We start from the raw sequence: 25,105 nt of genomic DNA on the forward strand, positions 1-25,105 counted from the left end.
GGTACAACAAATGTACAGTAAATTTTAAATACAGAATTTCAGTTAAAACAACTTATAGTAATTCAATATCTAGAGATTTTTTAAAAAAAGATGAGAGTACAAGAGTCAAGGATTAGCATTTGGGCAAATTATGTTTTAAATTCAATTTCTCAGGGATACTTAAATGTTCCCTTTATTTCAAGAAACTAGTCAAAATGGTGTGGACTCTATTCTCCCCTATTAAAACCAAGGTAAGAATGTCAAGTCTTCTGGGAGTAGGAACCTACTGATTCCCGTGACAACTTCATCTAAGGAACTGGGACATCTCAATTAATTCAAAAGTTCTACTGAGTTGCCTAGAAGAGATAAATGACTAAAGCAGCAAACTCTAAAAGTCTGCACATCAAATTATATGTAAAACTGATGGATGCACATCCAAGAAAGAATGCAAGGAAAGTGCAACTTCACCTTTTAATTCAGATTAGACATAGTTTTATTTTGTATCAGCTCCAGCGATTCTTGTATAATGTTCAGTTTCCAGAACCAAAATACTGCTTGCTTTACTTGAAACCAGGTAGTGCCACCAAGTGGTAGTCCTAGTCTGTGTTCCACAGACAATACAATCTACCACTTAAAAAAACCTTTCTACAGATTTGAAGTGTTTCACTATTAATCATGAAATAAACTCAATCTAGTATTAGCAAGTATTATTAGGAATGCAAATACTTAAAAAGTAGGTGGATAAGATTCAGAAATTACAAAAATCATATTCAATTCAATATTAATTTTTAACATCCTTAATTTAAACTACTGTGGGTATTATTTCACCCTACCGCTATTTATAATGCTAAAATAAATGATCTAGCAATTTTCATTGAAAATGGATTTGGAAAAAAAAATGTTGTAGGTTGTACTGAATGGAATATGTTTGCTTTGATGGTTGATAAGAGAGATGCCAGAACTCTTCCTGGGCTTGCACAGTAACTGTGCAATCTCAGAAAAATACACAGTTGAATTAAAAAGCTACCAAAATGACCTTGTGGTAATAACATGGCACAATTTGTTTGTGGCATTTTGATGGTTTCTTAACACAAACAAGTGTTTTTCTTGCATACAGCAACTGCTGTGCATAAACTGGGTAAAACTGAAGCTTCATTAAAGAGGCTTGACAGATACAATGATCATGTTCACATCCCCTTTGAAACATCTTTTCATATCTGGATTCAAAGTCTTAAAATAGTAGAACCATTCTACAAGCAATAATATTAAAATAACAGCCTCATGAAAGCCAGTTTGTGTGGTGGTTAAGATACCAAGTTACAAACTATATTGAGATCCACCTTAAGCACAAAGCCAGCTGGATCACTCTCTCTAAACCTTAGAAAGGAGGCAATGGCAAACCACTTCCAAAATCTTGCCAAGAAAATCACAGGAACTTGTTGAGGCAATTGCTAGGAGTCAACACTGATTGGAAGGCACTGAAAAAAGAACTACCACCCCTCAAAATTGTATTATATTGTTGTGGCCTGCCGGTGGCTAACGGAGCTGGCAGCAGAGTCGGACACTGAGGAGGTTGGGGAGGAACATGGGCCAGTCCTGGAGGCTGAGAAGGCTCGGACGAGGGCTCTGACTCGGAGGCAGAGATGGGGCCAGGGCTGTCTGGCAGTTGTCAGCTGCCTTCAGAGTCAGACAGCAGTGAGGCGGGGGAACAGCTGGAGCCGGTTCCCAGCTTGGACATGCGCAGAGCTGCCAAAAGAAAAGAACAATTACGAACTAAGGGTTGACGTGGGAGTAAAGCCACAGGTGAGACGGTGAATGGCCCCTCCCATAGGGATTAAAAGAAAAGCAAAAAGGAAGGGGACCTTTGCAGGAAACAATTTGTTCGTTGCAGCAGTGTGGACATCTGTCTGTGCATCTCAGACTCTGTGCTGAGCCCTTCCTTGTCAGTGCTGCATTTGAAAATATTTATTTGGCAGCTCTCCAAGCTAGATAAGGTCTGTGTTCCTAATTACACTCTTGAAACACTGTTTGCCAGGCATTTGGCTGAATGTGCATGCAAGAAATTCACCTTCATTTAATAAAAGGGGTTTTGCTGGGACACAGAGTCTGCTTAGTGCTTTTTGGGGAAGCCTAAGTCAGAACATATACGGTATCTGGAGCTACTCCTTTTAGACACAGCAGTTTTTCGGCGTTTTAATCATTCAACAATCTAATCTCACACAGAAATAAGGCAATTTTTAGCAACAATGCCCACCTTTCCAAAACATTCTCATTCTCAAAATCTGGTTATGCTTGTTTAGATGGCTCCACTATTGAGGTGGATGTAATCATTCTCTATTTGGGATTTGTATATATATTAGTTTTAATTAATCTCTATTTTTAATGTTGATTTTTATTTTTTTAAACTAAATTTAATTATTGGTTGTTGTATGCTGCTCCGAATCATTTTCATGACATGGGTAACGATATAAATTTGATTAATAAATAAACTAGCTATGTCCCAGCATTAAGATACTCAAATTCATTCTCGCATAGAGAAATCAACATTTTCTTTGCCATGTGGCTTAAATAAAACTATAGTTCAAGTGATAATAACACACAGGGAAAGTGTGGGATAGGGAAATGTTTTTCATTTACCCTTAAGCGTAAGAGGTAAAGTTATGTTTGAAGAAATAAAGCCACACTGTAGAAAGTAGAACACATTTTTGTATTTAAATGAAATCAAAGCCAATCATAAACATGCAATAAATAGCACTTCAAAGCCAGATACCATTTCTAGAAGAGTAATGTCACATCAATGCATGTAGAGGAGACAGGGACTTGCATTGTGTTGCAGATCCTATCTATCTTCATGAATTTTATCTCCTCCCCAAATTATGTGCCGCATGGGCCTTTCAATAAGAAGTTTCCTTACTGGAAAATGTTAAGACCTAGACAGGCTGGTATGAGAATAAAACACTTTTATTTTCAATATTCATTTGGAAGGAGAGCAATTAGAGTTCCATAAAATCAATAACTGTATAACACTCAAACTAAAATAGATATTTAAATATTAGATATTTAGTGAACTTTTCTTTACTCACCAATGCTTGTTTTGTCCGTTTTTAAGCTTCAAGTCTGGATTCAAAACTCAGACAAGCCTATAACAGTAAATTAACGTTATCCATATTTTTTCAAAGCCATTATACCATATTCATTATTGAGAGACAAACTACACAAGGAGACAATTACCAATTTTTTCTTGTAACAAATAGACAGTATGTCATGCTAATACCCATACCTAAATTTTTACTGACTCTATATTAATGATTCAATTTACTTTCAAGTTTTCTGATGTGTTCCTTCTTTAAGTTTTAAAGAGAAATGCTACCGTTATTTATTTACCTTCTGGGATTTTTTATTGTTATTCTGCCTCTTACTGTTGAAATAAACCTACCATTAAAATTACAGACTGATCATTGCCCAGTCAGTGGGCAAATGTACAAAATCAGCAGGGGATTAAATACTCCCCTCCCCACTGAACACATGAAGAATGAGGAGAACAAAGCTATCACTCTGACTTACCGTATTTGCCGGCGTATAAGATGACATTTTTGCCCTGAAAAACATGCCTCCAAGTGGGGGGGTCGTCTTATATGCCGGGTCCGTCTATACGCCGGCAAATAGTAATTGGGAAGCACTGCGGCTGCCTGCGGCGAGGCACTTTGCGCACCGTGGAAGCGAATTCCGTGAAGCCGAAAGGAGCAGCCAGCCTTCAGGCCGATGTAGGCGGGCCTCCTTCTCCCAGCTCCCAAGGAAGCGAGGCGCTCAGTGGCCTCCGCTCCGCACCGCCCGGGCTCCGCCCGCACCGCCCGGCTCCGCCCGCACCGCCCGGCCTCCGCCCGCACCGCCCGGCCTCCGCCCGCACCGCCCGGCCTCCGCTCAGGTATCCGGCTGGGGCTGTCAGGAGTTGTTACCGCTGGCGCGGCTCGCGCAGCTCCAGTCCTGCGTTGCCTCGGGAAGGGAAAGGCAAAACCAGGAGCCGCTGCTGCCGTTGCAAAGCGCCACCGCGGCTCTTCCTTTTGCCTTTCCTTCCCGAGGCAACGCGGGACTGGAGTCACGCGGAGCCGCGCCAGCGGTAACAACTCCTGACAGCCCCAGCCGGATATCTGAGCGGAGCCCGGGCGGTGCGAGCGGAGGCCGCTGAGCGCGTTTCCTTGGGAGCTAGGAGAAGGAGGCCCGCCTACATCGGCCTGAAGGCTGGCTGCTCCTTTCGGCTTCACGGGATTCGTTTCCACGGTGCACAAAAGTGCCTCAAAAAAAAAAAAAAAGTGCAAAAGTGGAAGGCGTGCGGAAGAGGGGGTAGTCTTATACAACAAATATATAACAAACTCTATATTTTGAGTGGAAATGTTGGGGGGTTGTCTTATACGCCCAGTCGTCTTATACGCTGGCAAATACGGTAACTACTGTTCTGACTTACAGAAGCTAGGTAAAATCACATAAAATACCCATTCAATTAGGTGCCCCGCCCAAGGGCTGTTTTGCTCTCCATTACAGGTAGTCCTCAACTTACGACAATTGAACCCAAAAATTTTGTTAAGTGAAACATTTAAGTGAGTTTTGCCCCATTCTACAACCTTTCTTGCCACAATTGTTAAGTGAATCACAGCAGTTGATAAGTGAATAACCCGGTTAAGTGAATTTGGCTTTCCCACTGATTTTGCTTATCAGAAGGTTGCAAATGTGATCACATGATGTTGGGAAACAGAATGGGCGTTGGTTCTTACCTGATACGCCCCTTCTCGGCGAGCCGCAAGGAGCATCCAGAGACTGGGATGTGCTTCCGAGTCCCTCTTCTTGCAGGCTGAGCTTTAGATGAGGAAACGCTCCGCCCCTCACGTGACATCGCGGAGCGCTCCCCAGTTTTTGCGATAACGAGAAGAGAGGTTATTGATTCTTTCTAATCTACTATTGGCTCCTTGGCTGAAGAAAGAGCCCCCACCAGACGGAGAAATTAGGGCTGGATGTCCCTGCGGCTCGCCGAGAAGGGCGATCAGGTAAGAACCAACGCCCATTCTCCTCGAGCCGCTCGGAGCATCCAGAGACTGGGACATACCAAAGCTGGGCTGTCCCACGGGTGGGACTCCGTCTGGCCCGAAGGCCCCTCCGGATCACTGATGACCCTCTGTAAGACCCGTCGGCCAAAAGAGGCCTCCGCTGAGGCGTACGTATCTATTTTATAATGTCTGATAAACGGGGACGGAGAGGACCAGGTGGCTGCCCGACAAATGTCAGCGATGGGGGCTTGTGTGGCCCAGGCCGCCGAGGTGGCTGCACTTCTGGTGGAATGGGCGGTTATCCCACCCGGAGCGGGCAGAGAATGGGAAAGGTAGCACCTCGCAATAGTAGCCCTGATCCAGCGACTGATGGTGGAAGGGGAAACCTTAAGCCCCATTGACCTGGGTTGAAAGGATAGGAAGAGGATTCCGACCTTCGCATGGATTGAGTGCGCTTAATATAAATACGCAAAGCCCTTCTAACATCTAGGGTGTGCCAGAGGACCTCCCTGCCCTGGAGGCCTGGGGCAGAAATTTGGTAAAATCAGTTCCTGTGATCTATGGAAGGGAGAGTTAACTTTGGGTAGAAAGGTAGGGTCGGGACGAAGGACCACCCAGTCTGCGTGGAACACGCAAGATCGCTCCTGACTGACAGAGCTGCTAATTCCAAACTCTGACGAGCAGAAGTAATAGCTACTAGAAAACTACCTTGAAGGTGAGAAACTGCAGGGATGACTCCTCAAAGGCTCGAACGGGGACGTGTAAGAGAAACGAGGACCTTGTTGAGGTCCCATGTGGGGAACCTGTGAACGGTAGGAGGGCACAGGTTGGTGGCGCCCTAAGGAAAGATCTAACCCTGGGGTGGTGAGAAAGGGAACCGTAGTTATCACAGGAGACCACGGTTGAGAGAGCAGAAACTTGCCGCCTGAGGGTGTTAGGTGCGAGCCCCTTGCGAAGACCCTCCTGAAGGAATTCCAGGATCTGTGCCACCGAGGAGAGAGGGGATTAACCTGAGACCCGCACACCACTTGCAGAACCCTTTCCAAGTGGCATCATAAATTAGTGTGGGGGAAGGCGCCTGGCGTCAAAATAGTGTCGATGACTTGAGTTGAAAGATTCTCAGAAGTCAGACGGATCCGCCAACCTCCAGACGGCTAACTGGAGCCATTGAGGCTCCGGATGCAGAAGGGGCCCTGAGAGAGGGAGACCTTGTCCGGGGGATCCTCCATGGGGGCGCTACTGATAAGATGCAGGAGATCCGCAAACCATGGTCGCCTGGGCCAATAGGGAGCCACCAGGAGAAGTTCTGCCCTCTCCTGAATGAGTTTTTGAACTACTCTGGGAACTAACGGGAGCGGAGGGAAGGCATATAGGAGCCCTGGGGCTATGGGCAACGCAGAGCGTTGTGATTCTCCGACCTGTGAGACGGATACCGGGAGAAGAACCGTGGAAGCTGAGTGTTGGTCGGGGAAGCGAAGAGGTCCACCACCGGAAGGCCGAATATTCTGGACGCTTAAGGGATGGATGGAGACGCCATTCCGCCTGGTCCACCGTGGCCCTGCTCAGCCAGTCCGCCTGAGTATTGTCTACTCCGGAGATGTGTTCGGCTTTTAAAGATAGGAGGTTGGATTCTGCCCAGCGGCAAAGGCGCCGGCTTCCCTCATTAGCTGGATGGACTGGGTACCCCTTGCTTGTTGATATGGGCCTTGGCCGTGACGTTGTCCGTGAGCACGAGAACGTGATGATTGCGGATCTGAGGAAAGCTGCGCAGGGCCAGAAGGACGGCGTGAAGCTCTAGCCAATTGATGCTGCACCCCTGCTCGGTCAGCGACCATTTGCCCTGTGCAGAGATCGAGTCGAGATGGCGCCCCAACCGGATAGGCTTGCGTCCGTAGTGACGGTGAGTCGTTGAGGTTCCGCGAATAGGTGGCCTCTGTTGATGGCGGGATTGGTCCACCAGAGAAGAGACGTGAGGACCTTTGGAGGGACCCTGACCTTGACCCTCGAGTTGCTTCTTCCGGATCGTTGGAACGGGAGCAGGAACCATTGGAGGGATCTGCTGTGTAGACGAGCCCAGGGAATAATGGAGATGCATGATACCATTTTGCCCAACAATTTAGAGAGGTCCAACAAGGCCACCCTCCTTGAACGCCTGATCTGATTGACCAGGGCTTGAATGCTAAGGAACCTCTCCGGAGAGAGGAAAACTCTCTGTGACACCGAATCAATTATGGCCCCCAAGTGGTTAATTCGAGTAGAAGGGGTAAGTTGGCTCTTTTGCCAATTGACTAGAAAACCGTGTGCCCGTAAGGCGGAGAGGGTGACCCTGGTATCCCTGACTGCCTGGGATTTGGACGGGAGAGAATAAGAATATCGTCCAAGTAGCAGTGGAGGCGGACGGGAACGGTCCTGAGATGGGCCGCCAGGGCCGCCAGGACCTTGGTGAAGGTCCGGGGCCGAAGCCAGACCGAAGGGTAGGGCCACGTATTGATAATGAAGGTTATTATGGCAGAACCTGAGGAATTTGTAATGGGAGGGCCTGATTGGAATGTGGAGGTATGCCTCCGACAGATCTATGGAAGATAACCAGTCTCCCCGCCTGGTGCCTAAGAGAATTGATTGCAAGGTGTGCATCTTGAATCTACGCTGGATGAGGTGATGGTTGAGCCGTTTCAAGTCTAGGATGGCTCTCCAACCCCCAGAGTGTTTGGGCACCAGAAAGAGATGGGAGTAAAACCCTTTCCCTTCTGGGCCGGAGGGACAGGTTGAATGGCCTGGATGTCAAGAAGATGATGGATGGCTGCATCCATTAGAGCCCGTTGGAGGGATCCTTGAGGAGGGGGATGGGATAAAACAATCAGGGGCGGACCTGAACTCCAGGGCGAGACCAAACCTGATTGTGTCCCTAACCCATGCATCGGAGGTGGATATGTCCCATTGGGCGGCGAAGTGGCAGAGGCGGCCGCCAATGGGGAGGGAGGAAGAGGATCTACCTTCTACGGTAGGGCCTACCTCCCGATCCCGGAATGGTCTCTTGTAGCCGCCACCGCGTCTGGTTCTATCACCCGGGTCCGAGCGGTCCTGGGACCGGAAGGAAGGAGGTCTAGGGTATCTGGGCGGGAAGGGGGTTGGTAGAAGGGGCGGGGAAGCTCCTCCGAAAGGGCTGGGGGCCCTGGTCTCCGATCTTCGAAAAAGGGAGGGCAAATACTTTCTCTTACTGCGGCCCTCGACCAGCAGTGGTTCCAAAGCTGGGCCAAACAGTTTGTCTCCCGTAATGGAAGCAGTGGCCAGCTTGACCTTATTCTTTACGTCCGCCTGCCAGTGTTTGAGCCATAGCATGCGGCGAGCCGAAACGTGTGACGTGATGGCTCTGGAAGAAAATTTTACCCGACTGGTAAGTGGCGTCAGCCGAGAACTCGGCTGCAGCCACTAACCGCTATATCCTGGTGAGCTCTCAGATTGGAAGCAGGGATGTGGTCCTTGAGCTGACGTAGCCAGCGGATGGAAGACCTGGTGAAAAATGAGGCGGCCGTAGCCGATTTAATGGCCCAGGCGTCAGATAGGTGGGCCCTACGCAGCGCCAGCTCCGCCCGCCTGTCCTCAGGCTTTAAGGCCTCTAGGGCCTCACTAGGGGTAGAGGAAGAAGCTAGACCCACAATGGGGTCATCAACCTCCGGGATATTCAGAAGGTTAGACAGAGCCGCATCGAGATTGAAGAATCTCTTGTCTTGGCTAGATGGAGCAGGAGGTGTCCCTGAGGAGGTAAGTTGCTTTGCAACCAGATCTACGAAGATGGGAGGGGATGGGATGACCTCGGCTTCCACCACTGGTTGGGTGAAAATGGAGTCTTCTGGGCCCTCTTGGACTGGGGGTTCAGCAGGGGACTGGGGAAGAAGGCCAGATACATTCTTGGCCTTAAGGAGGAGGGACTTGAACATATGTGGTTTGAACAGCCCCCAAAGGTGGGTTGGTCGAGGAAGGACCCTCGCCCTCTCCACATCTCCCCTCCATGATGTCAGCCTCTAAGAGGGGTTCACTATAGCGGGAGGATCCCATCCGGGAATCCTCTTCCTCCTCCCTGAAATCCCCAAAGTCCCCTTCCTCCTCCATCTGGGCCCCAACCGGTGGAGGGCTATCCCTCTGAGAGAGTACCTGATCAGTTGGGGGACCGGTTGTGGAAGGGATCTGAGTGATAACGAATCGTGTTCAGAGGCTCGCGGAGAGAAACCTGATCTGGACACGTGTTGTAGTGCCTCTGCTATGCCCTGGCGGATGGCTGATTCCATCCAAGCCTTGATGTGAGGTGGAACCTCGGAGGTAGAGGGTTCATCCTGGCTCAGACCAGCGGCTGTGGGTGTAAAGGTGGCTTCGGGGGTCCGTCTGGTCGGAGGTCCGGGGGTCGGAAGACCCTGAAGCGAACTGCGCCTAGGTAGGGAAGAAGGGTCTGAGGGAGAGGTAGAGCAGAGGTAGAAGGGGTTGGAGGAGGAGGTATAGGCGTCTCCGAGCGGGACTCCTTGAACGCCGGTCGAACTCTTTTCTAACGCTTTGTGGCGCCTCAAGGCGTCACGTTGTGCGGCCTTGGAAGGTTCCTTGTCCTGTCTGGAGCCCTTAGGTTCCTTGTCCTGCCTGCAAGTAGTGGGACTTTGCTTTAGCCTTCAAAGAAGGACGTTTAGATGGATTGTCGTCTGCCATGTTAGGTAACAATACTAGCAAAGGCGGTTGGCTCGCCCAGAATAGGCCTGGATGAGGCCGGGTGAAGGTGAAGCTGGCCCTCTCCCCTTTTGGAATTTGTAGTGTACAGAGATAACAGTGAGGTATCTGAATAATATAGTATGTACAGGAAAAAATAGATACTCTATTTGTAATTCCTTTGATTTCTTTTTGTTTGTTCTTTTATCTTTTCTCTTTTTTTTTTTTTTTTTTTGTACGCAATATATATACAGGTTATCCGTAAATGTCTATATATCTATGAAAAAAATTATTACTGTACAAAAAAACAGAAATTATTATTATTATTATTTTGCAAATATATTCCTTTATTCTCGAACAGTAGCAATAACTGGTATCTCAGTACAGGCCGGATCAGTCAAATAAACGCCTGAGGCCTATGTAGAAGAGAGGGCCTCTGGCAGCAGGCCTCCAGACAAGGGAAAACAAAACCGGAGGGGGCTGCAACTTCGCCCGAAACGGACTGCGGGAGGCCAACTAAGATAAAAGAGCGAGCCAGGTAGAAAGAAATGGGCAGCAAAGCTCTGACCCAAGGCCTGGGGCTCTAATTCACCGCAGCTAGAATCAGAAAAAAAGGCGCCCGACCACGAGGCGGAGCCAAAATGGCGACCGCGAGCTGAACCGTCGGGACGCCTTCGACGGAAAAGGAGGGCTTTGCCGGTCAGCTCGGCACGCCTAGGGCCTTAGGGGCAATAACCTCCCGGTCGGCGTTTGGGGTGGGGGGAATCCAGCCGTAAATGAAAGAAAAACAACGCGTGCCACGAGGCAACGCGGAGGCAGCGATGCGATCTGATAAGGATGGGGGGGTAGCGCAAACGCGCTATGCAGCCCGCAGCTTCTCTCAGGGACGAGGGAAAATTTTCCCTTAAGTCCAGACCCTTTGCGCAGGAGGAGAAAGAAGGCAAACCTTATCAGAAAGTGTAATAGGAAGGAAATCTGCGATCAGCCAAGGAGCTCTCTAACACACAGCCTGACTCTTCGAGGCTGAGCAAAGACTGGGAGGCGCCCGCGATGTCACGTGAGGGGCGGAGCGTTTCCTCATCTAAAGCTCAGCCTGCAAGAAGAGGACTCGGAAGCACATCCCAGTCTCTGGATGCTCCGAGCGGCTCGAGGAGAAACCACTATAGCTATGAACCAGTTGCCAAGCATCTGAATTTTGATCACATGATTATGGGGATGCTGCAAAGGTAACTGTGAAAAACAGTCATAAGCCACTTTTTTTCAGTGCTGTTGTAATTCTGAACCCTAAACAAACTGTTATTAAGTTGAGGACTACCTGTACTCTTTTCTCTCTATACCAATGACTGCATCTCAAAGAATTGCTTGGTTAAAATACCGAAGTTTTTAAATGATAAAATAGTCGCTGGTCTATCTGGAGCTGAACATTCTCCTCGACGCTGCTGCAAGAGCCCAGGATAGGTTAGACTCCTCTTGATGATGTCATTAAGCTGAGTCTGTCTAGTATAAAAGGACAGCCTGTGGGACTGACCCCAGCTTTGACTCTGTTTCCTACATCTGTAAGCTGGTGTCTCTCAAAGCAGCGTGTTAATCGCATTTACTCCTAATTTTAACAACAGTAGGAAGTCGTTCGAGCTTCAGGCACTGCTCCCGGGGCTCCAGTGAAGTGGTGCCTTCAGGAGAGCGGGGCTCCGCTCTCTTGCAAGGCCGAGGATTCAACTTTGCTAGCAAGGGAGAGGCAAAAACATCATCGGGAGGGCTGTAAGTAGCAAAGTGTCATCCAGCCCCCCCCAATGGCCTCTCCCCGACGGTTTCAGTCGGCCACGATCATAAAGATTGGGTCAGAGATAAAGCGCCAGCCAGCTGATCGCCTGATTCAGGCTGACACTTTTTTTGGCCGCAACTGCCGCTCGGGGCTCGCAGCAGCCTAAAGAGAGGCTCCATCAACGACTGGGGGCAGCAATCTTTCAGCCGCTTGGGGCCTACAGCAGCCTAAGGAGAGGCTTTATTTTAACCAGACTCAGCAGCAGGTGCGAGCGACCATCTTGGGACAGCAATTCCCTATCGCACGTGGCAAGTGGCCATTTTAGGTGGCCTCACAATCTAACTGTCAGCCCTAGAGCAGCTATCCTTCATATTTCAGAAGCAAGACCCCTCTAATAGGCAGCATATATTGCGGGTTGCTTCTAGCACCTCTTGTGCTTGACCTACTTTTCACTATGGATCTAGACGGGCCAGGCAGAACTTTCTGGCCCAGAAGCCCAAGGCCTCCAACCAACCAGAAGAAAGAGACACAGACAGCGCACTCAATCCATCCAAAGGGAAGTGGCAGCTAAAATTAGAGCAAAGGCACTGGCTCCCAAAAATACATCCCAGGCCCAACTCAAGGCCGAAAAATGTAGACATGCTGCCTTAGAGAGGCAGTTCAACAAAACTATAGAACAGATGAGGGGACAACTTAAACAGGCCTCTCAGCCATGGTCCCCAGGGTAGCCATGGAGGCCCTTCGGGGGTATCAGAAATCCCAGATTCCCTTGGCCACCTACAATCTTGGTCCCCAGAGAGGCTTGAGAAACAGTCAGGGCCTCAAGATCTAAGCAGGTCAGGGCCTAATTTTCAACTACTTGGAGCTTCCCCCCTCTTCCCTCCATTATCCAAGGTACCTCACGGCCTAGACCTGAGGCTACCTTCACCCCCTCCGCTGTGGGCCTTTGCCCTTCTGACCCTTCCTTGACCACCAGGCCCAGTGAGATTCAGGACGTGGTCTCCATTGCCATCAGACGGGGCTTGGCAGAAGGATTTCAACAAATCCTGAGGCCTTTAGAAAGGGCACACTCCCTATTCCCGGCCTACTCCCAGGTACCTTTTCCTCAACAAGCAGGCTCTCTTCCTCAGGAGCAAAAGGCCTATTCCACCCACTCTGAGTGGGACGACTATGGGGAAGGCAACTGCGCAATTCCATATAAACGCAGTCACTCATCAGGGTCGGATCGGGAAGAAGGGGAGATCTGGGACCCGAACCTTTTAGAGAAGGAAGATCTGCACCCAGATCAACCACCCTCAGCCACTCAGAAAATTAGAGGTACTAAACAGAACTACTTTGAGGATGCAAACAAACCAGGTAGATGGTTAGCATATAAGTTGAGAAAAGAGAAAGAATCAAGGAAAATACTGCAGTTAATAGATGACCAAGGTCAAGTTTGCCATGGCAATAAAGAAAAGAAGGAAATTATCCGAGATTTTTTTGGGAAACTATATAAGCAAGAGAATATTGAAGAGGAAAGAGTTAAGCAGTATTTACAGAATGCTAACTTACCCAAGATACCTAAAGAGACTGAAAAAATGCTAGAAAGCAATATAACAATGATGGAATTAACTGAAGCACTTAAGAAACAAAATAATGGAAAAGCACCAGGCCCAGATGGACTTCCAGCAGAATTCTACAAAACATTACAAGAAGTGTTGAATCTTCCATTTTTAGAAGTTATGAATGAAGTTATGTTAAAGAAGAAGATACCCCAATCATGGTCAGAAGCCTATATCACACTCATTCCAAAAGAAGAGACTGATCCATTGCAGATTAAGAACTATAGACCTATTTCCCTACTAAATGCAGATTATAAAATCTTTGCTTCAATATTGGCAGAAAGACTTTAAAAATATTTAAATAACTTTATCCATTCTGATCAAAATGGATTTCTGCCAAAGAGACAAATTAAAGATAATATGAGAGTAATTTTGGATACTTTGGAATACTATGAGGCACACCCTGAAAAGCAAATGGCTTTGATATTTCTGGATGCACAAAAGGCATTTGATAATGTGAACTGGTGATTCATGTTGTTATTGTTGGAACAGATGGGGTTTGCCAGAAAATTTATTCAAGCAATAGAAGCTATATACTACAAGCAAACGGCAAAGGTAATGGTAGAGGGAGAATTGACAGACTCTATTAATATAAGAAAAGGAACAAGACAAGGGTGCCCACTATCACCTTTGCTATTTGTGCTAACTTTGGAAGTGCTAAATAGAAATATTAGAGATGAAAAGAGTATAAAAGGAATGAAAATTTAAAAGGAAGAATTTAAATTGCAAGCCTTTGCGGATGACTTGGTCTTTATCTTAGAAGACCCTTTAGAAACAGCACCAAAATTACTGGAAAAGATAGAGGCATATGGCAAGGTGGCGGGTTTGAAAATTAACAAAGACAAAGATTTTGACAAAGAATATGCTATCAAGACAAAAGGAAGAATTGGCAGATTGGGCGTTGGTTCTTACCTGACACGCCATTTCTCTTCGAGCTGCGAGGATCATCCAGAGAGTGGGAGGTGCTTCAGTCTGCGTTGTTGTAGGCTGAGCTTAATTACTGAGGAACGCTCCGCCTTCCATCACGTGGCTCCCTTGCAGCGTTCCCCAGTTTATGCGAAGTCGAGAGGGAAGAGAAATCCGTACTCTCATCTTACTAGACTTAAGGGTTCATTGGCCGAAACAAGACCCCACCAGACGGTGAAAGGATAAGGGTGGGGCTGGATGATCCTCGCAGCTCGAAGAGAAATGGCGTGTCAGGTAAGAACCAACGCCCATTCTCCTTAGAGCTGCTCGGATCATCCAGAGAGTGGGACATACCAAAGCTTGGCTGTCCTACGGGAGGGACTCTGTCTGGTTTGGGAGCCTCTGTGGGTCCTTGAGGACTCGCTGAAGGACTCGTCTGCCAAACGAAGCCTCCGCCAAGGCAAATATGTCGATCTTATAATGTCTAATGAAGGGAGACGGGGAGGCCCAGGTGGCGGCCCGGCAAATATCAGTGATTGGAGCTTGGGTGGCCCAAGCTGCCGAGGTAGCCGCACTTCTGGTGGAATGTGCTGTTATTCCGCTGGGTACTGGCAGAGCCTGAGACAAGTAAGCTTTAGAAATAGTAGCTCTGATCCAGCGGCCGATGGTTGAAGGGGACACTTTGTGGCCCAATGTCTTGGGTTGAAAAGAAAGGAATAGGGATTCGGACCTCCTAAAGGGCTGGGTGCGCTTAATGTAAATGCGAAGAGCACGTCTCACATCCAGGGTGTGCCAAAGCTTCTCCCTCTCCCGCGAGGGATTGGGGCAGAAGTTTGGGAGCGTGAGTTCCTGTGCCCTGTGGAAGGCTGAGTTGACCTTGGGCAAAAAGGTAGGGTCAGGCCGGAGGACCACCCGGTCGGCATGGAAGATGCAAAGATCCTTTCTCACCGACAAGGCTGCGATCTCCGAGATTCGGCGAGCCGAAATAATGGCCACCAGGAACACGACTTTGAATGTTAAAAACTGGAGGGTGGATTCCCTGAGAGGCTCAAAGGGGTGTTTAGTAAGGGACACAAGGACCTTATTGAGGTCCCAGGTAGGATATCGGTGAACGGTTGGGGGGCACAAATTAGTGGCTCCTCTGAGGAATGCCCTAATGCGAGGGTGGTGGGAGAGGGGACCAAGGTTGTCACAAGCGATGACAGTTGTGAGGGCTGCGACCTGACGCCTCAAGGTATTAGGGGAAAGCCCTTTCTTCAGACCTTCTTGGAGGTAGTCCAAAACCCGAGCGATGGAGGGCGAAAGCGGGTTGACCTGGAAATTATGGCACCACTTGCAGAAACTATTCCAAGTGGCATCGTATATCCGGGTAGTTGAGGGCCGCCTGGTGGCTAAAATGGTATCAATAACCTGGTCAGAGAGCTTCTCGTTTCTTAGGCGGTTCCGCTCAACCTCCAAACGGCTAACTGGAGCCATTGGGGATCCGGATGTCGGAGGGGCCCCTGAGAAAGGGAGATCCTTTTCGGGGGGATTTTCCAGGGACGGGCCACCAATAGGTTGCGGAGGTCCGCAAACCATGGGCGTCTGGGCCAGTAGGGGGCCACCAGAAGCAGTTCTGCCTTCTCGTGGATCAGCTTCTGGATGACTCTGGGGACTAGGGCTAATGGGGGGAATGCGTATAGAAGCCCTGGGGGCCAGGGGCAACGGAGGGCGTTGTAATTCTCGGCCCCGTGGGAGGGGTACCTGGAGAAAAAACTTGGGAGTTGTGTGTTGAGGGGGGATGAACAATGGAAATGCATGAGACCATTTTACCTAATAATTTAGACAATTTAGACCTTTTTTGAGCGTCGGATATGTTTGACGGATTCCTGGATGCTAAGGAATCTTTCCGAGGAAAGGAAGACTTTCCCTTTAACCGTGTCAATGACGGGCCCCAAGTGGGTTATCCGGGTAGATGGTAACAATTGGCTCTTTTGCCAGTTTACTAGGAACCCATGGTCTTGGAGGGCAGAGAGAGTAGCTCTGGTGTCCCTCTCTGCTAGGCGTCTGGAGTGGGACAGGATGAGGATGTCATCCAGGTAGCAGTGGAGACGCACAGGAAGGTTTCTGAGGTGAGCCGCCAGAGCCGCGAGGACCTTAGTGAAGGTTCTAGGGGCAGATGCCAACCCAAAGGGGAGGGCCACATATTGGAAGTGGCGGTGATTGTAACAGAACCTGAGGAATTTGGAATGGGAGGTCGGATTGGGATGTGTAGATACGCTTCTGAAAGGTCTATAGAAGAGAGCCAGTCCCCCTGCCTGGTGCCCAGTAGAATGGACTGTAAGGTGTGCATCTTAAAGCTGCGGTGGATCAGGTAACGATTAAGGCGTTTTAGGTCTAGAATTGCTCTCCATCCACCTGAGGATTTGGGAACCACAAAAAGGTGGGAGTAAAAACCCTGCCCTCGTTGGGAGGGTGGGACGGGTTGGATAGCCTGTATGTTGAGGAGATGATGAATAGCGGAATCCATCAAACTGCGTTTGGTGGGATCCTCGAGGGGGATGCCATGAAAAAGTCGGGGGCGCTGAAATTCCAGGGCGAGACCGAACCTGATGGTGTCCCGGACCCAGGCATCGGAAGTAGAGGAATCCCATCGGTCGGCGAAATGCCTGACGTCCGCCAATGGGAAGGGAGGGACGGGATCTATCTGGGGCGCCGGAAGGGCTTTCCCCCTGAAGGGACGCTTCTGATCGCCCGGATCGGCTCGATCCTGGGGTTGGAATGGCCGAAAGGAGGGGGTCTCGGGTACCTGGGTGGGAAGGGAGACTGGTAGAAAGGTCGGGAGGACCCTCTCCGAAATGGCTGAGGGGCTCTTGGCTCTGACCTCCGAAAAAGAGAAGGAAGAAATTTTTTCTTGCTTCGGGTCTCGGCTAGCAGGGGCTCCAGAGCCGTGCCAAATAGTTTGTCCCCCTTGATGGGGGTGGTGGCCAACTTAACTTTGTTTTTTACATCCGCCTGCCAGTGTTTGAGCCAGAGCAGGCGGCGGGCTGTAACATGAGAGGTTATTGCTCGGGTGGAGAACTTAACCGCGTGGTAGGTGGCGTCGGCCGAGAATTCTGCCGCGGCCATCAGTTTGGCGATGTCCTGATGGGCCCTTGTATTAGAGGGGGGGACATGCTGTTTTAGTTGGCGGAGCCACCGGATCGAAGACCTGGTGAAGGAGGCGGCCATGGCCGATCTAATGGCCCAAGCGTCGGCTTGGTGAGCCCGACGTAAGACTAGTTCGGACCTCTTGTCCTTAGGTTTCAGAGCCTCCAGAGGATCACTAGGGGAGGAGGATGCTAAGCCAACGATGGGCTCATCAACCTCAAGAGTATTAAGCAGGTTGCAGAAGCTTGAGTCGAGGTTGAAGAACCTCTTGTCCTGGCTGGATGGGGCAGGAGGGGCCCCTGTGGAATCCAACTGATTTGAGACTAGGTCGTGAAAGATGGGTGGAGCCGGAATAACCTCCGCTTCCACAACGGGCTGCCTGAAAATGGCGTCCTCTGGGCCCTCCGCCGGGAAAGGGTGGGCAGAAGGAGACTGTGTGGACAGGCCAGAGATGTTTTTGACCTTAAAGAGGAGCGATTTAAACATGTGTGGCTTGAACAAACCCACAAAGGTGGGTTGATCGGGGGTGAGACCCTCATCCTCGGACATCTCCCCCTCCATGGGGTCTATCTCCGATAGGGGCTCACCGTGGTGTGTAGACCCCCATTCAAATTCTTCTTCCTCCCTGAACTGATCCAGGCCCTCTATCTCCTCCTCCAGTTCCCCTTCTGGGAGAGGGCTGCCCCTCTGTAAAGGTACCTGACCGTGGGGAGGGTCCGATCTAGGCGAGGACCTGACTGATAGAGACTCGTGTTCGGGAGCCATCGGGAGGAGGCCGGGCCTGGACATCTGTTGGAGACCTTCTGCAATCCCCTGGCGGATAGCCAGCTCCATCCATGCCCGTATTTGTTCAGGGATCTCGACTGTGGCGGGCTCCTCTTGGCGCAGACCAGCGGCCGTGGGAGTAAATGTAGCTTCGGGTGTCCGTCTGGTTGTTGGTCCAGGGACCTGATGCCCATGGGATGAGCTGTGCCTGGAGAGGGAAGAGCAATCTGGAGGAGGGGGGGGTGTATAGAGGTAGAAGGAATGGAGGGTGGGAGGGCTGGAGGCACCGGTTGTGACTCCCTGGATCGCCTGTCGAATTCTTTCTCCAATGCCTTATGGCGTCTTAAGGCGTCTCTTTGAGAGGCCTTAGAAGTTTCCTTAGCCTGTCTGCGCAAATGGTAGGACTTAGATCTGGCCTTCAAAGAAGGGCCTTTAGCGGAATTGTCATCTGCCATTTTAGAAGTAAGGATTATATATAAAGATACTATAGGCGGTTGGCTCGCCAAGGGTTCGACCTACAGCAAAGGCCGGGTGTCCTTTCAGCTGGCCCGCGCTCCCTTTTGGAATTTAGATGTATATAATCTATATTATTATTATTATTATTATTGTTATTGTTATTATTATTATTATTAATATATATACATATCTATTTGTTTTGTTATTTATACGTATATGTATATATATATATGTATAAATTTATTTACTATTATTAATATTATTATATATAAATATATATATAAATATTTATTTATTTTTAATTTTTATTTTTTTAATAACAAAATATATAATTAATTAACTAGGTTTGGAGCTCCAAGGAGGGTAGTAACCCAGGAGATTATCCAATTTGGTCGAATGAATGCCTGAGGCTGGAGATAAGGCCTCTAGCAGCCTGAACTCCCAGACAACAACCGGGAGGAGGTAACTGCTATACTTCGCCCTGAGCGCTGCTGTGGAAAGCCAACAATTCTGAGATTTTGAGCAAAAAACAGTACAGAATAATAACAGCTCTAACGGGCTAGGAGGCCTGTGTAAGCAAGCTAGCACCCTCGCAGCCGAAAATGAGGTCGGAAAATGGCGCCCGAGCACGAGGCGGCGCCCAAAATGGCAGCCGCCTACGGATCTCCTTGTCGGGGCCGCTCAGGGTGGAACTAGGCCCCTCCGGCAAGCTTAGAATGCCGAGAGGGGCAGCAAAGAGAAATTTGCCCCTTCCTGGGGCAGCAAAGAAAAATTTGCCCCTTCCTGGGGCGATCGGCATTCGTGGTGGGGGGAAAACCAGCTGCGCTTACAGCGCGATCAGTTCAAGCCTCTAACGAGGGCGGCGTAGAGAAGCGGCAGGAAAAGCAAGCCAAATCGAGGGGGGGTTTAGTGCAGAAGCGCTGCTAAACCGCCCACTTTTTCCCCCTTGGGGGCGAGGAACGCGCTCCCCTTGCTCCAGAGACACCCCAGATGCACAGAGGCTAAAGGAAGTAAAATAGTATGGCAAACCTTATAATTTATTAGAAGAGTCCTGAATCGGCCAAGGAGTGAAACACAGCCTAACTCTCACGAAGGCTGAGCATAAACTGGGGAACGCTGCAAGGGAGCCACGTGATGGAAGGCGGAGCGTTCCTCAGTAATTAAGCTCAGCCTACAACAACGCAGACTGAAGCACCTCCCACTCTCTGGATGATCCGAGCAGCTCTAAGGAGAACTATTGAAAATTCAACTCACGGATAAAATTAAGTATTTGGGGATACATGTTACAGCAAGATGTAGTACATTAAAAGAGAACAATTATATTAAACTTAAGCAGCAGATAGCCCTTGACTTGGCGAAATGGGAACATCTACAATTGTCATTAATAGGGAGAATTTCAACAATCAAGATGAATATACTACCCAGAATCTTATACTTGTTTCAAACAATCCCAATTAGGCTTGGAAAAGACTATTTTGAAGATTTAAATAAAATTGTGTTGAAATATATATGGCAATGTAAGAAAGCGAGAATAAAGTTAAAACTTTTGCAAGACGCTAGAATTAGAGGAGGATTTGGTTTGCCTAATTGGGAGCTGTATTACCAAGCTACAAATTTGATGTGGGTGAAGGAATGGATAACATTAAGAAATACTAGATTGTTGACATTAGAAGGACATGATTTGTTGTTGGGGTGGCACGCATTTTTATGGTACAAGGGAACTAAAATACAGGGATATTTTAGAAGACACCATATATGGGAGTCTTTGTGGTTAAATTGAGAGAAGATTAAAAGACAATGTTATTTGAAAATTCCAGTCTGGTTATCGACTGTAGAAGCATTTTCTTATCCTATAATATATAAGAAGGAACAAACAGTTAGATATGGGGAAATATTGAATGAAAAGGGTGAACTTAAATCGATGCAAAATCTAAAGGAACAAGGTATAAAGATGAATTGGTTTTCATATGCGCAAATACACTCAAGGTACCGTGTTTCTCCAACAACACGGCCTCCACCAATAGGAAGCCCCACCATGTTTTATTGGCAGGAGGTGAAATTAAGCCCCGCCCCCTAAATTAAGGCCTATTAAAAGCATGCGTTTCCCCGTCATTTCTCACATCGTTCGTTAGAACTACACGAGGTGAAGAGAAATGGGGGTGGGGGGGGGGGGGGGTGGGGGGGAGAAAACTTGCCTTTAGGAGTGCCTTGCAGGTAGCCTAGGCTAGAATACCCTGATAGCCGATAGAAGCTCCCTTGAAGGCAGAATCACCAGCCACTTCGATCGGCTGGTAGAAGCGGCCTGGGGCGAGCGCGCACACACACTCCCCTCGCCACGAGGCCGCTTCTATCTGCCCATCGAAAGCTCCCTTGAGGACACAGTCCCCAGCTGCTTCGGGCGAGGCATGGCTGCCCCTGTCCCCTCGCCTTTAGGGCAGACTCTTTTCTGCGAGTGAAGCTCCCCAAGCGCGCTCAACAGCCACTTTGATCAGCCGGTAGAAGCGGCCTGGGGCGAGCACACACACACACTCCCCTCGCCACAAGGCCGCTTCTATCTGCCCATTGAAAGCTCCCTAAAGGACACAGTCCCCAGCTGCTTCGGGCGAGGCGTGGTTGCCCGTCCCCTCGCCTTTAGGGCAGACTCTTTTCCTCGAGGGAAGCTCCCCAAGCGCGCTCAACAGCCACTTCGATCGGCCGGTAGAAGAGGCCTGGGGCGAGGGGAGTGTGTGTGTGCGCTCGATCCAGGCGTCTCATAGATCTTCTACGACACGCATCTACAATGCCTCCTGGAAGGTTTTCTGTCACTGGGTCTTTCTCCCACCTCAGCTCGGGTAGCAGAGGTCCTACGTTTCCTTCAAGATGGCCTTGAGAAAGGACTAGCACTTAACAGCCTACGTTGCCAGGTAGCAGCCCTTTTCTCGGTTCTATCCTGGGAATCCTTTCCTTCCCTGTCACTCCATCCTTCTGTCCGGAGGTTTTTAAAAGGGGCTTCCAAACTTCATCCCCCTATAGTAGACAGGTACCCTTCATGGGACCTTCCAAGGGTGCTCCAGGCTCTGACGGAACCACCATTCGAACCCCTCAGGTCATTGTCTCTGCATTTCTTGACCCTGAAGGTGATTTTTCTGGTAGCCATCACATCGGCTAGAAGGGTATTGGTCAGACAGGATCTATGCACTTTTCATAATAGAGTTGTGCTATGCTTAGATCCTACCTTTATCCCAAAGGTCAATAGCTGGTTCCACAGGCCCCAGGACATTGTGTTGCCAGATTTCTGTCCCCTTTCACACCACAACTTAGAACGCAAGTGGCACACTTTAGATGTTAGGAGACCGCTTAAAATTTACCACCTTTCAGAAAACTGAGGGTATGTATCCTTTTCCCCATCGCATTTGGGGAACAAAGCCTCTCCTCCCACCTTAAGCAGTTGGATCAGGAAGTGCATTGCACAGGCTTACAAGGAGGCAGCTCTTCCGGTACCCCCAAGGCCTAACAGCACTCTACCAGAAGCGCCGCGACTTCGACTGCCTGGGCCACTCAGGCATCCCTGGAGGAGATTTGCAGAGCGGCCACATGGGCATCCCCATCACCCTTCATCAGACATTACCATCTGGATTCCTTTGCCTCTGCGAGTGCGGCCTTCAGCAGACGGGTGATTCAGCGTGTGGTTCCACAGTCGGAGTGATCAGCCGGATGAGGACCCTCCCATGGACATGCAGGCTTTGGTATGTCCCATCCTGGGCTCTCGCAGCAGCGTCAAGGAGAATGGGCATTGGTATAATTACCTGAGAACGCCCTTTCTATCTACGCTGCTAGAGAGTCCAGCCCCTCCCTTGCTTCGTCTGGATTCTGGTGAAAGATTAACGTTCTAGATTCTGTTTGGTTTTCAGAGACACTCACTAAGGTCTGTCAAGCATCTTCACCAAAGCTGGGATCACTCCCACAGGCTGTCCTTTTATACTAGATAGACTCAGCTTAATGACATCATCAAGAGGAGTCTAACCCATCCTGGGCTCTCTAGCAGAGGCTCTCTAGATAGAAAGGGCATTCTCAGGTAATTATACCAACACCCATTCTTAAAACTGTAGTGATGAAACTAGATTAAAAGTCCTCATATTGCACTACCTCTTACAATATTAGACAACACAGTATCAACAGTAGAGACCTTCAAGTTTCTGCGTTCTATAATCTCCCAGGATTTGAAATGGACACCTAACATTAGAACTATCATTAAAAGGCACAACAAAGAATGTTCTTCCTGCATCAGCTCAAAGAGTTCAGACTGCCTCAGGAGCTGCTGATATAGTTCTACTGAGGAATTATTGAATAGCAATAGCAATAGCACTTAAGACTTACATACCGCTTTACAGCCCTCTCTAAGCGGTGTTCAGTCAGCATATTGCCCCCAACAATTTGGGTCCTCATTTTACCCACCTTGAAAGGATGGAAGGCTGAGTCAACCTTGAGCCTGGTGAGATTTGAACTGCCAAATTGCAGGCAGCCTGCAGTCAGAAAAAGTAGCCTGCAGTACTGCACTTTAACTACTGCGCCACTGTCATTTCCACAGGCATTTTGTCAACAGGTTGGGATATAAATTTTGCTGATGGGTCATTTTTGCTATGTAGTTTTAATCAGTAGTTATTAATTCAATTAATATTAATTTATTTTTCCAGCCTTTGTCTGGAATAGTTTATGGCCAGTATAAATGCAGATGTATCTGTACAGAAATATGTAAATAGTTCATATGCACACATTCTGTGTGTGTGTGCATGCACATGTGTGCGTGCACAAGTCTAATAAGTAGGAAAGCTGGTCAGAATTTTTGCATGTCTAATCATATTTTGTGGGGATCATTTCAATTAACTATTCTATTCATGTTAATAAATACATTTCATATATTCCAAGGGACTACCAGTCTCATATCCTCTAGAGTCTAGAGATATTTACAAGTTGATTTATAATTAGACATTCAACATTTCTTCCTCACATTTACATCTACTACTATAAAGTATAAAATCTAAGCAGCTCTAATATCTTTGCACCAGAATGAAAATTTTCTGATAGCATCTCATAATTCAGAAATAATATGTATAACAATATGACACTGAAGCTACACAACAGACTGAAATTATAAATCATCTTCCGCAAATAGGAATCTGTGTGTCATATTACAGTTTACAGCATACACAACAATCATGACCATGATGATCATACTCGGTTAGGAGACTTGCAATTATATCTAACACATCTGAAAGATGTCTGTTTAGGGAAACATCTACAGACAAAACAGGAACACAGTGTTATATGTGTATCATGTCATCATGTCATATGTGTATCATGTTGTTATGTTATTATAGAGTTCCTTCTTGAATACCTTGGAGATTTGCAAAGAGGCATTGTTATGGTCCTATTTCTTAAGGTGACATCTGATCACATCACCAGGAGACATTTGCTTCTTGAAACAGAATTCGTTACTAAGAAAGATTATCAGATTTAAGGTTGGAAATTATTAGTGTGTTATTTTTAACATATCCAGGTAACAAAGTGGCTCCCCAAAATGCATGCTGCTATCAGGAATGAGCCAAATGAAAGGTAATAAATTGACTTTTGCTGAGGGCAAGATCTAAACATCAACTGTGGAATGAATTGAAGTTGCAATTTTAAATCTAATTATTGTAATGTAAGGAATTATTGACTGTTTGGAATATAGACAGAAGCAGTATATAAATCCAATCAAAGTGAACCGTTACCTGCTTGGAGTTTTTGGATTGAAATCACGTTTAAACCTAAGCAAGCATATGAACAAACCAACTGGTTGTGCCTGAGCAGATACACAGTAGTTGGGACTATCTTCTCCCAATTTATCCTAGCTGTAGCTTTGCATTCTCTTTGGGAGCCGAATAAAAGCTGCTTCCTGCATATTACTCATTCTACTGAGTTCCTCCTGCCCCCAAAATAATCGAACAGCAGGAACAGGGAAACAGAAAAGCCCATGCATGCACCTCTGTAAGGTATAGTATCTATTGGTACAATTTTACAAAACTAGACATATATAATTATATATCCCCCTCTTCATTTAATCCAGTTGCTTTGCAATTGCCACGGCCTCATCTCACAGCAATTCAAGATCAAGACTTCTCCATAGCCGAAGCGGGTCACTGGGATGTGTCCCCAACTGATATGGGAAGACTGACTTTTGCTGACTTTTAAAATATGTGTGTGTGTGTGTGTATTTTAATTAATCTAATTTTAATTATTTTATGCTCTTTAACATTTTGAACAGAACTGATAACCAAATACATACATATTGAAATGGATAGAAATTTATATTATTTATTTAAATCTTGCCTTCCTTATGTGTCTAATCACACTTGGCCAATAAAGAATTCATTCATTCATTTTACAAATAGCATGCCTTCCTCCTCCTATTTTTCACAACTATCCTAGGAGGTAAGTTGGGCTGTGAATTGGTTCAAGGTCACCTGGCTGGCTATCATGTCTAAGGCAAGACTAGAACTCATGGTCTCCTGTTTTCTACCCTGGTGCCTTAACCACTAGACAAAGCTGGCTCACGTTAGCTTTATTTTTGCCACTGGCATTTAACAATAATTTGAAAACAATGATAAACGTATTAAGGTTCCAAGTAGATTTTGAACAATGTTAGGGTTGTCCAATAAAACAGGATTCATCTCTTATTTTTCACAACAATTTACTTTTCCATCCAACTTCTTGTAGAGAAGTTATAGATTGCAGAGCTTCTTGCAGATTAAGTCCTTGCA

At 47.7% G+C, this 25,105-nt stretch overlaps 1 protein-coding gene across 6 annotated transcripts in view; it reads right to left on the reverse strand.

Moving 5' to 3' along the window:
• Positions 1-25,105, reverse strand: part of ZNF644 (zinc finger protein 644) — a 67,939-nt gene that overhangs the window by 31,368 nt on the left and 11,466 nt on the right. For 4 of the 6 annotated variants that reach the window (XM_087960591.1, XM_026674107.2, XM_026674108.2 and 1 more), the window contains one exon: positions 3,063-3,119. The exons of the other annotated variants lie outside the window; for them this stretch is intronic. The gene's annotated coding sequence lies outside the window, so the exon portion shown is untranslated. The remainder of the gene's footprint in view (positions 1-3,062; positions 3,120-25,105) is intronic. 6 annotated transcript variants of the gene reach the window in all.

The sequence above is a fragment of the Notechis scutatus genome, chromosome 3 (genome assembly GCF_049901735.1).
Source record: "Notechis scutatus isolate UNSWTSFEM ecotype Mainland chromosome 3, rNotScu1.2, whole genome shotgun sequence".
In the NCBI taxonomy this organism is placed as follows: Eukaryota; Metazoa; Chordata; class Lepidosauria; order Squamata; family Elapidae; genus Notechis; species Notechis scutatus.